The sequence below is a fragment of the Delphinapterus leucas genome, chromosome 14 (assembly GCF_059928025.1).
Source record: "Delphinapterus leucas isolate spDelLeu-1000000601 "Yukka" chromosome 14, BTC_Dleu_Yukka2, whole genome shotgun sequence".
Lineage (NCBI taxonomy): Eukaryota > Metazoa > Chordata > Mammalia > Artiodactyla > Monodontidae > Delphinapterus > Delphinapterus leucas.
In genome coordinates this window covers 8,478,141-8,488,576 of record NC_143142.1, presented here as the reverse complement: position 1 = coordinate 8,488,576, position 10,436 = coordinate 8,478,141, and the positions used below count along the sequence as shown (strand labels likewise).

The 10,436-nt window shown below is 46.8% G+C and overlaps 1 non-coding gene across 1 annotated transcript; it reads left to right on the top strand.

Moving 5' to 3' along the window:
• Positions 1-10,363: 10,363 nt before the first annotated feature.
• On the top strand, positions 10,364-10,436 carry TRNAK-UUU (transfer RNA lysine (anticodon UUU)). The gene has a single exon. It is a non-coding gene; the product is annotated as a tRNA-Lys (tRNA).

The following is a 10,436-nucleotide window of genomic DNA, read 5'->3' as shown; positions in this document are numbered from 1 at the left end:
CACCCCTGTGAGGCCAGGGTGTCCTGTGAAATATGTAGACCAGGGTCAGACCAGCTTGTGAGGCATGATGGCCTCGGCAGACCTCTCCGGGGAGTGGGCACTCTGCCACCTGGGCCTGTATCATAATGAGATAATGTTTGTGAAAGCACTTAGCCAAAGAGAAAACTCTATCCAGATAGGCGATTCTAGGGCTTATTCTAGAGAAAGGAGGCTCTCAGAGCACATTCCATTAAGGAATTTCACACTCTGCCTCCTCCTCCAGACTCCTCTGTTCCTCCCTCCCCTGAACAGAAACATATTTAGTAACCCTATCTAAATCCTCTTCTTTCCCTTAATTTGATTAAGAAGCTAGGGGAACAAGGGATGAAGTGGAGGGTGAGGAGAGGGGGAGACTGAGTTGTGGGGAAAGATTAGAGGAGCTCAATGGATATCTCGGCCAAGTGATGCCTGAGTGTGGACAGGACAAGGGCCTCCAGGTACTTAGTACAGAAGCACAGAGCACAGAGGGAGGGACACAGTTGATCACGGAGCCGCCTCTCTGGCTGAATGAGAACCAAATAGGGGAGGGTCATGCTTTAAGGATTAACCAGGGGAATGGGGGACATTTCCTAAAGGAGGCGCTAGCATCTTTCTGCGTCTCTTCTGGATCCTTGGAGCTTTAGGGTCTTCAGATACTTAAGAAGTTCCAAGGGGCTAATGTGTTGAACTCCTGCTATGTGCGAGGTACTTTCACATATGTCAATTAATTTACTCTAATTAAGTAAATTATCACCCATGAAACTGATGCTCAGAGAGAATAGTTTTTGCCCGTAAGCATACAGTATCAGTGGGGTGGGGAAACTGGGGTTCAAACCCAGCTCTCCCTGCTTTTACCACTCTTCCTGGCAAACATTATCCTCAGGAGGAAGATAGTAACAGCCAGCATTTATTTAGCCCTATGTGCCTTACAAGTAAGTGGTTTCATGTAATCCTCATAATATCTCTACAAGGTAGATATATACTATTAACAAACCCATTTTACAGATGAGCAACCCGATGCTTAGAGCAAGCAACTGAGCTAAAGTTACAGAGCTGGTAAATGGTGAAAGAGCAGGGCCTTAGAGAGCCTGGGAAAGTTAAAGGAACACTGGGTATGAGGCATTTCGAGTGAGAGGGGAGCTCCTGTTTCATGTGTCTCTTCTAATAGCTGGTTGCACCTCAAGGACAGGGACCTTACCTTGTTTATCCTTTTCCCAACCCTGAACACAATGCCTGGAACACGGGGAGCATTTGCTGCAAGAACTAGTGGTACTTGTTAAGTTTGGCCAAGTGAGAGTCTCCAGTGTGGTGAGGATTAAGTGAGACATATTTGTCTAGGGATTTCCAAGTCTAAAATGTCACAGTGCTGGGCTTCAGAAAAGGATCTGTTGGCAGTGGGAATCCCTGCAGGAGACTTTAAAGGTGACCAGGACCTTGACAATGGGCAGGCCCAGGGAGAGGGTTCCAGCTCCCTTGCAGAATTTGATTCAGACCAAAGTGACAATGAGGGGGGCTCAGGCACATAGTCCCCACTGGTTCCTTCCACAGGGACGTCTCAAGGACATCTCCAAACCTTGGGAGATAAAACACAGTATGGGAGATGAAGGTGAAGGTGGGAAGAGTGCCATCTGGGCAGCTCAGAAAGACAGGAGAGAGAGGGAAGTGGAGAGCTTAGTGCTTTAATTAACAGGGACCTAAGACTCTTCTAGAAATAGGTTTGAAAGGATAAAGGGCAGAAAGTTGGTCTCTTCTGGAGAGGACTAATAGTCTCCACGAAGGGACCTCAGGCTTCAGTGAGAGTCTCTCATTGATAGATAAATACATCATTGCTTTATGGTCCACTACAGCTTTAGATGAAGCATTCCTGCTTCTCTTCCTTCTGTAACCTGTGAGGAAGGCTACCAAAGGGCAGAGAACAGAAACAGCCACCGAGCTCCTGGGCCAAGTCCAGGGCTTCCTGGCCTGTATTCAGAGCCTCAGCTTTTCTCCCCCTCTTGCAATAGTTCTTGGTGTCTTTATGTGAGCTGCTTATTAACCAGAGGATATCAGGGCACTGGGAGGGGAGAGCTGGTGCTGGTTGCCAGTGAGTGTAATTCAGAAGCACAGAATGGGGCAAAGCTGATGTGTGCGGCCTGGGTGACAGAGGATGGAACCAGACTCTGGTCACCACGCTGGAGCATCAGCTTGGAGGGTCCTGTGACCTGTGGGGGCAGCCGGGAGAGCCAGGGGTTCACTACCAACAGTGCCTATCCATAGAAGAGTTCCACCTGCCAGGATGAAGGATAATGAATGGCTCTGAAGCAGCTGGATCTACGCTACCCTCCCACAGCAACAAGTGGAGGGAGTTCTTTCAATGCTGTAGGAACTCCTCTACCACCCCCTTTTCCAAAGACACTACTTTTCAATTAAATATGAAAATCCTGGGCATCCTCTCCCGTCTCTTCTGGTAAGCTGCAGCTGACGGTCCTAGTCTACATAAGTACTTCTGATGGGCTTCATCAGCCAGCTGACCTCTTGGGGTCAAACCAAGGAAGCAGAGCCCACCCTGGGCCCTGAGATGGTTCTTGATACTAGAGCACAGAACGGCTTCCTGCTGTGTCTAAGAAATACGGCTTAGCCAGGCTTCAGCTGGGCTGCAGTGTTAAATGTCTTAGGTTTCAAGTTGGTACCAGCTGCACTGAAGGGAAATGGTTGGGGAAATTCTCCCATTTGGCTTCTTTCCACATGGAGGATGGCTAAAGGAAGAGAGAGCTTAGAGCTGCTGTGCTGGTGCTGATGCCTTAAAAATAATGATATAAACACAGCCACAGAGGTTGGCCTGTGGAGTCCCTGATGGGGACCAGAGAAGAAATGTTGTCCTGACTTACCCTTCAACCCATGCTCTGCAAACAGAAGTGACCCAGCCCTCATCTATCACCTCTGAAGCTAAACAACTTCCCCAGATGGCCCCATGGAGCATAAATCAAGAGGGCCCTAGCTTCCAAGAAACCTGTACACAATTGCAGCCCTCAGAAATACTTGTTCTCATATTCTTTCTTCCTCTATGTTCAGAATACGGTGCTAGCAAGTCATAATCCCAGATGAATATAGCAGATCATCTTAAGTATGTCACTCAGTTTCTCTGAGCCTGGATCCTCACCTTTAAATGGGGATCATGTCATGTCTTCCTCATGGATTTGAGGTGGAAATTAGATAATTCAAGGAGAGTACTTAGTTCAGTGCCTTGATGAATGTTAGCTTCTATATCACCATTATTTCATTAGCTGAAGCCCATTCCTAGGTACAAAGACAGAAAACGAACAAATAACAGCGATTCTAACTGTAATCCCAAACACGAAGGGCTGTGGGCTACAGCTTCAATGATTTCATAACACACAAAGCTTCTGTCTCCTGCTTACTCTCATGCCAAATCTGTGCCAGATCTAGTTATACGTGGTAACCTCAGTGGCCTCCAAGTTGTTTAAATTCTCACAGAGAATCCCAATGGATACTCAGACCTGCTGAAGCCGAGACAAATTCAAACATGCTGGGCTAGCAGTGAAATGTAGGATAAGAAATCATCACAAAGAAAGTCTGTTCACATTCTAAAAGTGACTGAAGAACCATGGTTTGTACAGAGAGCCCTCCTCTCAGATGGGCAGCTCACAGATTCTTTCCTTTCGTACTTATTCCACAATAGCACATCACACCCTTAACAAACATGTTTTGCTCCCAACTGAACAGGTAAAGACATGACGGCATTTCTGTTTTAAAGCTATTGAATGCCAAAGCCTTTGCTTCTGCTCACGTGTCCTAACCTTCCCTGCCTGGGAATTGGATCTGGGGTAATGGGTGACCCAGCAGGCACAAAGATGACAGATTCCTGCATCATGTAGCAACGCCGGGACAACCTGGGGCATCTGGCCTGGCTGGCAGGCGGGCAGGCTGGGAGGGGCAGCTGTAAGTACACCGACCTTTGTCCCCGTTTGCTCTTGGAGAGGGCGGGCCCTGCCAATGCTGCTCTCTTCTTTCTCTCCGTGTCTGCCTGGGACTCCTGCTAATCAAAATGTTCTCCAGGACCTGAGAAAGCCTGACCCTGGTGGGTGGCAAGCAGAGACCTCTTCTGGCAGCCAAAGGGCGCTCTGAACCTCTGTCCAGACATGGCAGGCACGGGGCTCCTAGGCACGTGTACGTTCCTGCTCCCGAAAGAAATCTCTTCCCTTCTGGCTTTTTTCCAAGTAGAAGGCTTATCATTAACTAGCCATCTACTCCTTTAGAAAACTGTCGACTCTGGGCACTCCTTCTACAAACCACTAAGGGATCCAAGGGAATATATTAAAGGACAGTGCCCCTGAATTTGAGCTCAGCAGGGCTGCTTTTCTCTTTGCAGGGCTCGTCCTTTGGGGAGGGAAACGCTCCTGTTTCTGCCTTCCTCACTGCCAGTTAAGTGGTTGTTCTGAGGAAACTGTGTGTCCTTTCTTCCAGCAAGGTTCTCCAGCCCTCTGGCTCCCCAGGCTGGACACAAGGAGGGTGATGGATGCACATGTCTAGTGCGGAGGTAGGGGTACTCTCTGGCTCTTTCATGGTAAATCCTCCTGCTTTTTTCCCTTTCTTTCTTAGTTTCCCTGAATGATGCTGCTGGGGCTTAAGGCAGGTTGAGCCAGAAAACCAATTTTTCTTGAGAAAAGTCTGAGAGTTTTCTCTTTTAAGTAAGAAGTTAGGCCCTCGTTGCCTATTCCCTTCACCTTATGGAGGGCACTAAGCCTGCCAGTTCCCTTCCATCTGGCAGGGGAGCCCACAGTCAGAGAGAAGCATCCTTCTCTTTCACAAATAAACAAATCCAATCCATGTGCTAGAGGACTTAGGGTATATTAATAGACAGATATTTTGTTTTCCTATTCTGGTGCTTATCCCCTTCCACTAGTATGAAAGATAAGAGAACACAAAATGTTCTCCACCAGCCACCCTTCTCCCCTCCCCCAGGGAGAAGCAAGCCAGGGGGCATAAGCTATTCTGTTTAAAGCCATCGCTGATGTACGAACTCTGAGAAAACAGACTTAAAGGTTTATATTCGGTCTCTCTTGGCTACTGTTGCTGTTCAGCAAAGAAACTATATTGTTTAAACCCTCCAGGCAAACGGGTTGCAAGGCAACCTGCAAACAATAGAAAATATCCCAAACTAAAAATACAGGCTTTAAAGGATAGGAAGCATGGTGGTGTCTTGGGGAAATAATTCCAAAATTGGGGTGAAGGAGAAAGGTGTCAGTTAGGTTGCTTTTATGTCCCATCAGCCCATCTGCCTGCTTTCACCCTTAACTGAGTTTCTTGTAATCCAGGCATATTGGATTTTTATTCCTGGACTCTTAGTTCTTTCCATGGTCATCAACACCTTTATGGGGGAAGGGGCTCAAAAAGGCTATAATATCAGGCTGCCTCCTGTCCTAAGAAAAGTTACAAAGATTCTTATCAATGTACTTCCCCACTAGCTCCCAGCCCTGACAATGACTGCAACTCCTATTCCTGAGAAGTCCTTAGAAGCCCAAGAAAGAAGAGGGCTGGGGCCCAGCTTAATCACAAGGGTCCTGTGCCAGGAAGGCAGAGGGTCAGAGTTAGAGAGGAATGTGACGATGGAAAGAAAGCTTAGAGTGATGCACCTGGAAGACAGTCGAAGGACCACAAGCCAAGGAACGCAGGTGGCCTCCAGAAGCCGGAAAAGACAAGCAGCTGCATTCTCCCCAAGAGTCTCCAGGAGGAACGTACCCTTGCCGACACCTTGATTTTGGCCTCATGAGACTTCTGACCTCCAGAAAGGTAAGAGAATACATTTGCGTTGTTTTAAGTTTGTAGTAATTTGTTACAGCAACAATAGGAGACTAATACAGCAACTGAGAGCCCAAGGATCTTTTACGAGGACAAGAAGCCTTCTGTTAGAGCTTGGGTCCTCCATACTCCAGTACTGCAGGCAGATGATTGGGAAACCACGGTGTTCCCTTCCTGATGTACTTTACCAACATGACCAGACCATTGGAGGGCACTGCATCAGGTGGGCTGATTCACTATTACATCTCATGGCTTCCTTTAAACAAACAGTCAAATAAACACAAATCAATAAAAAGGCTGCTCTTTTATTTTTACCCACCGACAGGGCAGACCGATCAATCTATTATCCAATAGGCAGACTTGAGTGGCTGGGACATGGTTTTCTCCCATAACTTGTGGCCCCACCCCAACCAGTGTCACTCAGAGGGATCAGACCAGAAAGGGAAACTGGAAGAAAGAAAAATAAACCACTTCTGTCTCCCTACTCCAGGTAGCCGGCCAGAAACTATAAGAGAATCTCTTGGACCTGTTTGGAAGGAAACACTTAAGAGATTTCAAGGCTCTCTCTTCTTTTGTGAGCAGGTTTGCTTTTTTCCAGACTATTCTCTGATTAAACGTCTTCTAAGGGCTTGCATAGAGAGCCTAGGAAACCCTATCTCAATCAAAAAAGAGAAAAGCACAGGATTCCCCTAGTTCCTTGCCTCCTAGAAGCATAAGCACTGGAAGACCGTAATTTACTCTGTCTCATGACATTTCTAGGAGACAAGAACCATGGGTCCGGTCCCCATTTTATAATTTGGGACCCTGAGTATTACAGAGAGAGCAGCAACGTGGACACAGTCACCCAGCAAGTTAAAACGATTTGCCCAGGGCTTCCCTGGTGGCGCAGTGGTTAAGAGTCCGTCTGCCGATGCAGGGGACATGGGTTCGTGCCCCGGTCTGGGGAGATCCCACATGCCGCAGAGCGGCTGGGCCCGTGAGCCATGGCCACTGAGCCTGCGCGTCCGGAGCCTGTGCTCCGCAACGGGAGAGGCCACAACAGTGAGAGGCCCGCGTACCGCAAAAAAAAAACAACCCAAAAACAACCAAAACGATTTGCCCAAACCAGAACATAGCTCCCCCGACTCCTAGACTGGCACTGCCCTCGTGTTCTCATGCTTAGTCTCAGGCCCTGGTGAACCAGGTCAGTAGGGCATAGCCTCCGGGTAGGTGGTCTCAGGGGAATGCAGAGATATGAAACCATTAAGCCTGTCATCACAAGGCAAGCTACTGATGCCCCAGGGGAAAGATTTTTCCAGACCAGAATAGAGCTCTGAATTGCTCTGTATGTCTGGTGTGTGTGTGTGCGCGTGGGTGAGAATTTGGAAGGTAGTCAGGGGTGTGAAACAACGGCCAGGTCAAGGTATCTGCACTCTACCTTACCTTTTTAAGACGTACTTTTTTAAAGATTTATTTATTTTTGGCGGTGTTAGGTCTTAGTTGTGGAATCTTTGTTGAGGCATGTGGGATCTTTCGTTGCGGCACACAGGCTTCTCTCCAGTTGCGGCGTGCGGGTTTTCTCTTCTCTATTTGTGGCGTGTGGGCTCCAGAGCACATGGGCTCTGTAGTTTGCGGGAGGCAGGCTCTCCAGTTGAGGTGTGCGAACTCAGCAGTTGTGGCATGCGGGCTTAGTTGCCCCGCGTCATGCGGGATCCTAGTTCCCCAACCAGGGATGGAACCCAGGTCCCCTGCATTGGAAGGAGGATTCTTTACTACTGGACCGCCAGGGAAGTCCCTACCTTACCTCAGTAAACCCATGAAGAGCTTTCATTTTTCTTTTTCTACCATCAAAACAAATCTTTTTCTAGCTTCTCTCTTATCCCTCCTCCTCTCTCTCCCTCTACCATTCTTCTGAGAGCCTGAAATCTGACTTTAGGAGCAAAACTAATAGATCCCCCAAACTCACTGCAAGGGGATCGTGCTGGCTTGTACTGAATAGCGGCTTTGGCTTCAGAGCCAGAACTACCAATGCCCACAGCTTGGCATGAAATGCTGACAAGTTCTGCACATGCTCCACCACTTCTACTGCCCTTCCACGCACAGGGGGCTTTGCAGAGCCACCTTCATTTCCTGCCACCTACATTTTGTGTCTCTCAAAGACTATGAAAGGGTGCCCCTCTCTTTTCTTTCAGGTATAAAGAAAGGAGAATGGAATGACTTGGTTTAGCACTACACTACTTTCAAAGTGTAGCAGACTCCTAATGGGGTTGTCATGTAAAAGTGGACGTAAAAATTAAGCTGATGTTGCCAGGTGCCTTCCCTAAGGGCCCAGAGTGGGCCCACAATATGGATCCTGTGCCACGTGAGGCAGAGGGCAGAAAATGGCAGCTGACAAAGGCAAAGTCAATGACCCTCAGTGTCTGAGTGGAGGAAGGTGACAAAACAGCACCATGGGGGGCCAAAGATGTCAAGACAAGACGAAAGGAAGGACTGGTGGGACATGGCACTTGGCAAGACTGGTAGTGCTTTTTATTTACTTATTTCATTTCATTTTATTTTTTTGGCCACACCACGTGGCTTGTGGGATCCTAGATCCCCAACCAGGGATCAAACCTGAGCCCTCGACAGTGAAAGTGTGGAGTCCTATGACTGGACCACCAGGGAATTCCCTGGCTAGTGATTTTTAAAATCTGAGCTTAGGGCTTCCCTGGTGGCACAGTGGTTAAGAATCCGCCCGCCAATGCAGGCGACACGGGTTCGAGCCCTGGTCCGGGAAGAACCCACATGCTGCGGAGCAACTAAGCCCGTGTGCCACAACTACTGAGCCTGCGCTCTAGAGCCTGCGAGCTACAACTACTGAGCCAGCGTGGTGCAACTACTGAAGCCCCATGTCTAGAGCCCGTGCTCCGCAACAGGAGAAGCCACCGCAATGAAAAGCCCGCACACCGCAATGAAGAGTAGCCCCCACTTGCCACAACTAGAGGAAGCCAATGTGCAGCAACAAAGACCCAACACAGCCAAAAATAAATAAAATAAAATAAAATAAAAAAGAATCCGCCTGCCAAGGCAGGGGACATGGGTTCAAGCCCTGGTCTGGGAAGATCCCACGTGCCACACAGCAACTAAGCCCGCGAACCACAACTACTGAGCCTGTGCTCTGCAACAAAAGAAGCCACCACAATGAGAAGCCTGCGCACCGCAAAGAAGAGTAGCCCCCTCTTGCTGCCCCGCACAACAACAAAGACCCAACACAGCCAAAAAAAAATAAGATAAATTAAAAAAAAATCTGAGCTTAAATTAACAGACGCAGTTTTGAGTTTGACTAACCCTCAACCTTGTATTAGTCCTAAACTAAAAATAATCGATGCCCCCAAATCTCCTTGCCTTATGCTAGAAATATGCACACACAGGGATGATAGGTGAGAAGAAGTGGGACAGGATGACTGGGACCCAGGGCTAAGGATCAGATGGGAACCAGAACCTCTTTATAAGGTTAACCCTGAGAAGTCCAAAAGTAAACTGTCACAATTAGGATCAACCGATTTGCAGTAAGGGTGCTAAGACAATTCAATGGGGAAACAATAGTCTTTCAACAAATGGTGCTGGGACAAATGGATATCCACATGCAAAATAATGAAGTTGAATAGGAGAAAATATTTGTAAGTCATATGTCTGAGAAGGGACTTGTATTTAGAATAAAGAACTCCTACAACTCAACAATAAAAAGACAAATAACCCAATTAAAAAATGGACAAAGGATCTTAATAGACATTTTGTCAAAAAAGATACAAATGGCCAATAAATATATGAAAATTAGCCATCAGGGTAATGCTTACAAAACCACAATGAAATACTAGTTCATACTTACTAAGTTGGCTATAATAAAGAAGATGGATGATAACAATATCCTTTTTTCCAGTATCCTTGGCGAGGATGTGTAGAAATTAGAACCTTCATACTTTGCTGGTAGGAATGTAAAATGGTACAGTGAAAAAGTTTTTGAAAAACTTTTGCAGTTCCACAAAAAGTTAAACATAGACTTACCATATAACTCAGCAATTCTACTCCAAGGTAAATGCCCAAGAGAGCTGAAAACATGTCTATACAAAAACTTGTATATGAATGTTCATAATACTGTTATTTGTAATAACCAAAAAGTGGAAATAACCGAAGTGTTCGTCAGCTTATGACTGGATAAACAAAATGCGGTATAGCCATATGATGGAGTATTATTCAGTCATAAAAAGTTAATGAAGTAGAAAGGAAATTCTGACAAATGCTATGACATGAATGACAAGGTTATTGAGCATATTATGCTAAGTGGAACAAACCAGCCAAGAAAGGACACTGTATGATTCAACTTATATGAGGTTCCTGAGGAGTCAAATTCATAGAGACAAAATACAATGGTGGTTGCAGAGGGTGGGAGAAGGAAAATGGGGAATTCCTGTTTTATGGGAATAGAGTTCAGTTTTATAAGATGAAGAGAATTCTGGAGATTGGCTGTAGAACCAATGTAGACGTATTTAAAATACTGAAATGTACATTTAAAGATGGTTAAGGGAATTCCCTGGTGGTCCAGTGGTTAGGACTTGGTGCTTTTGCTGCCATGGGCCCAGGTTCAATTCCTGGTTGGGGAA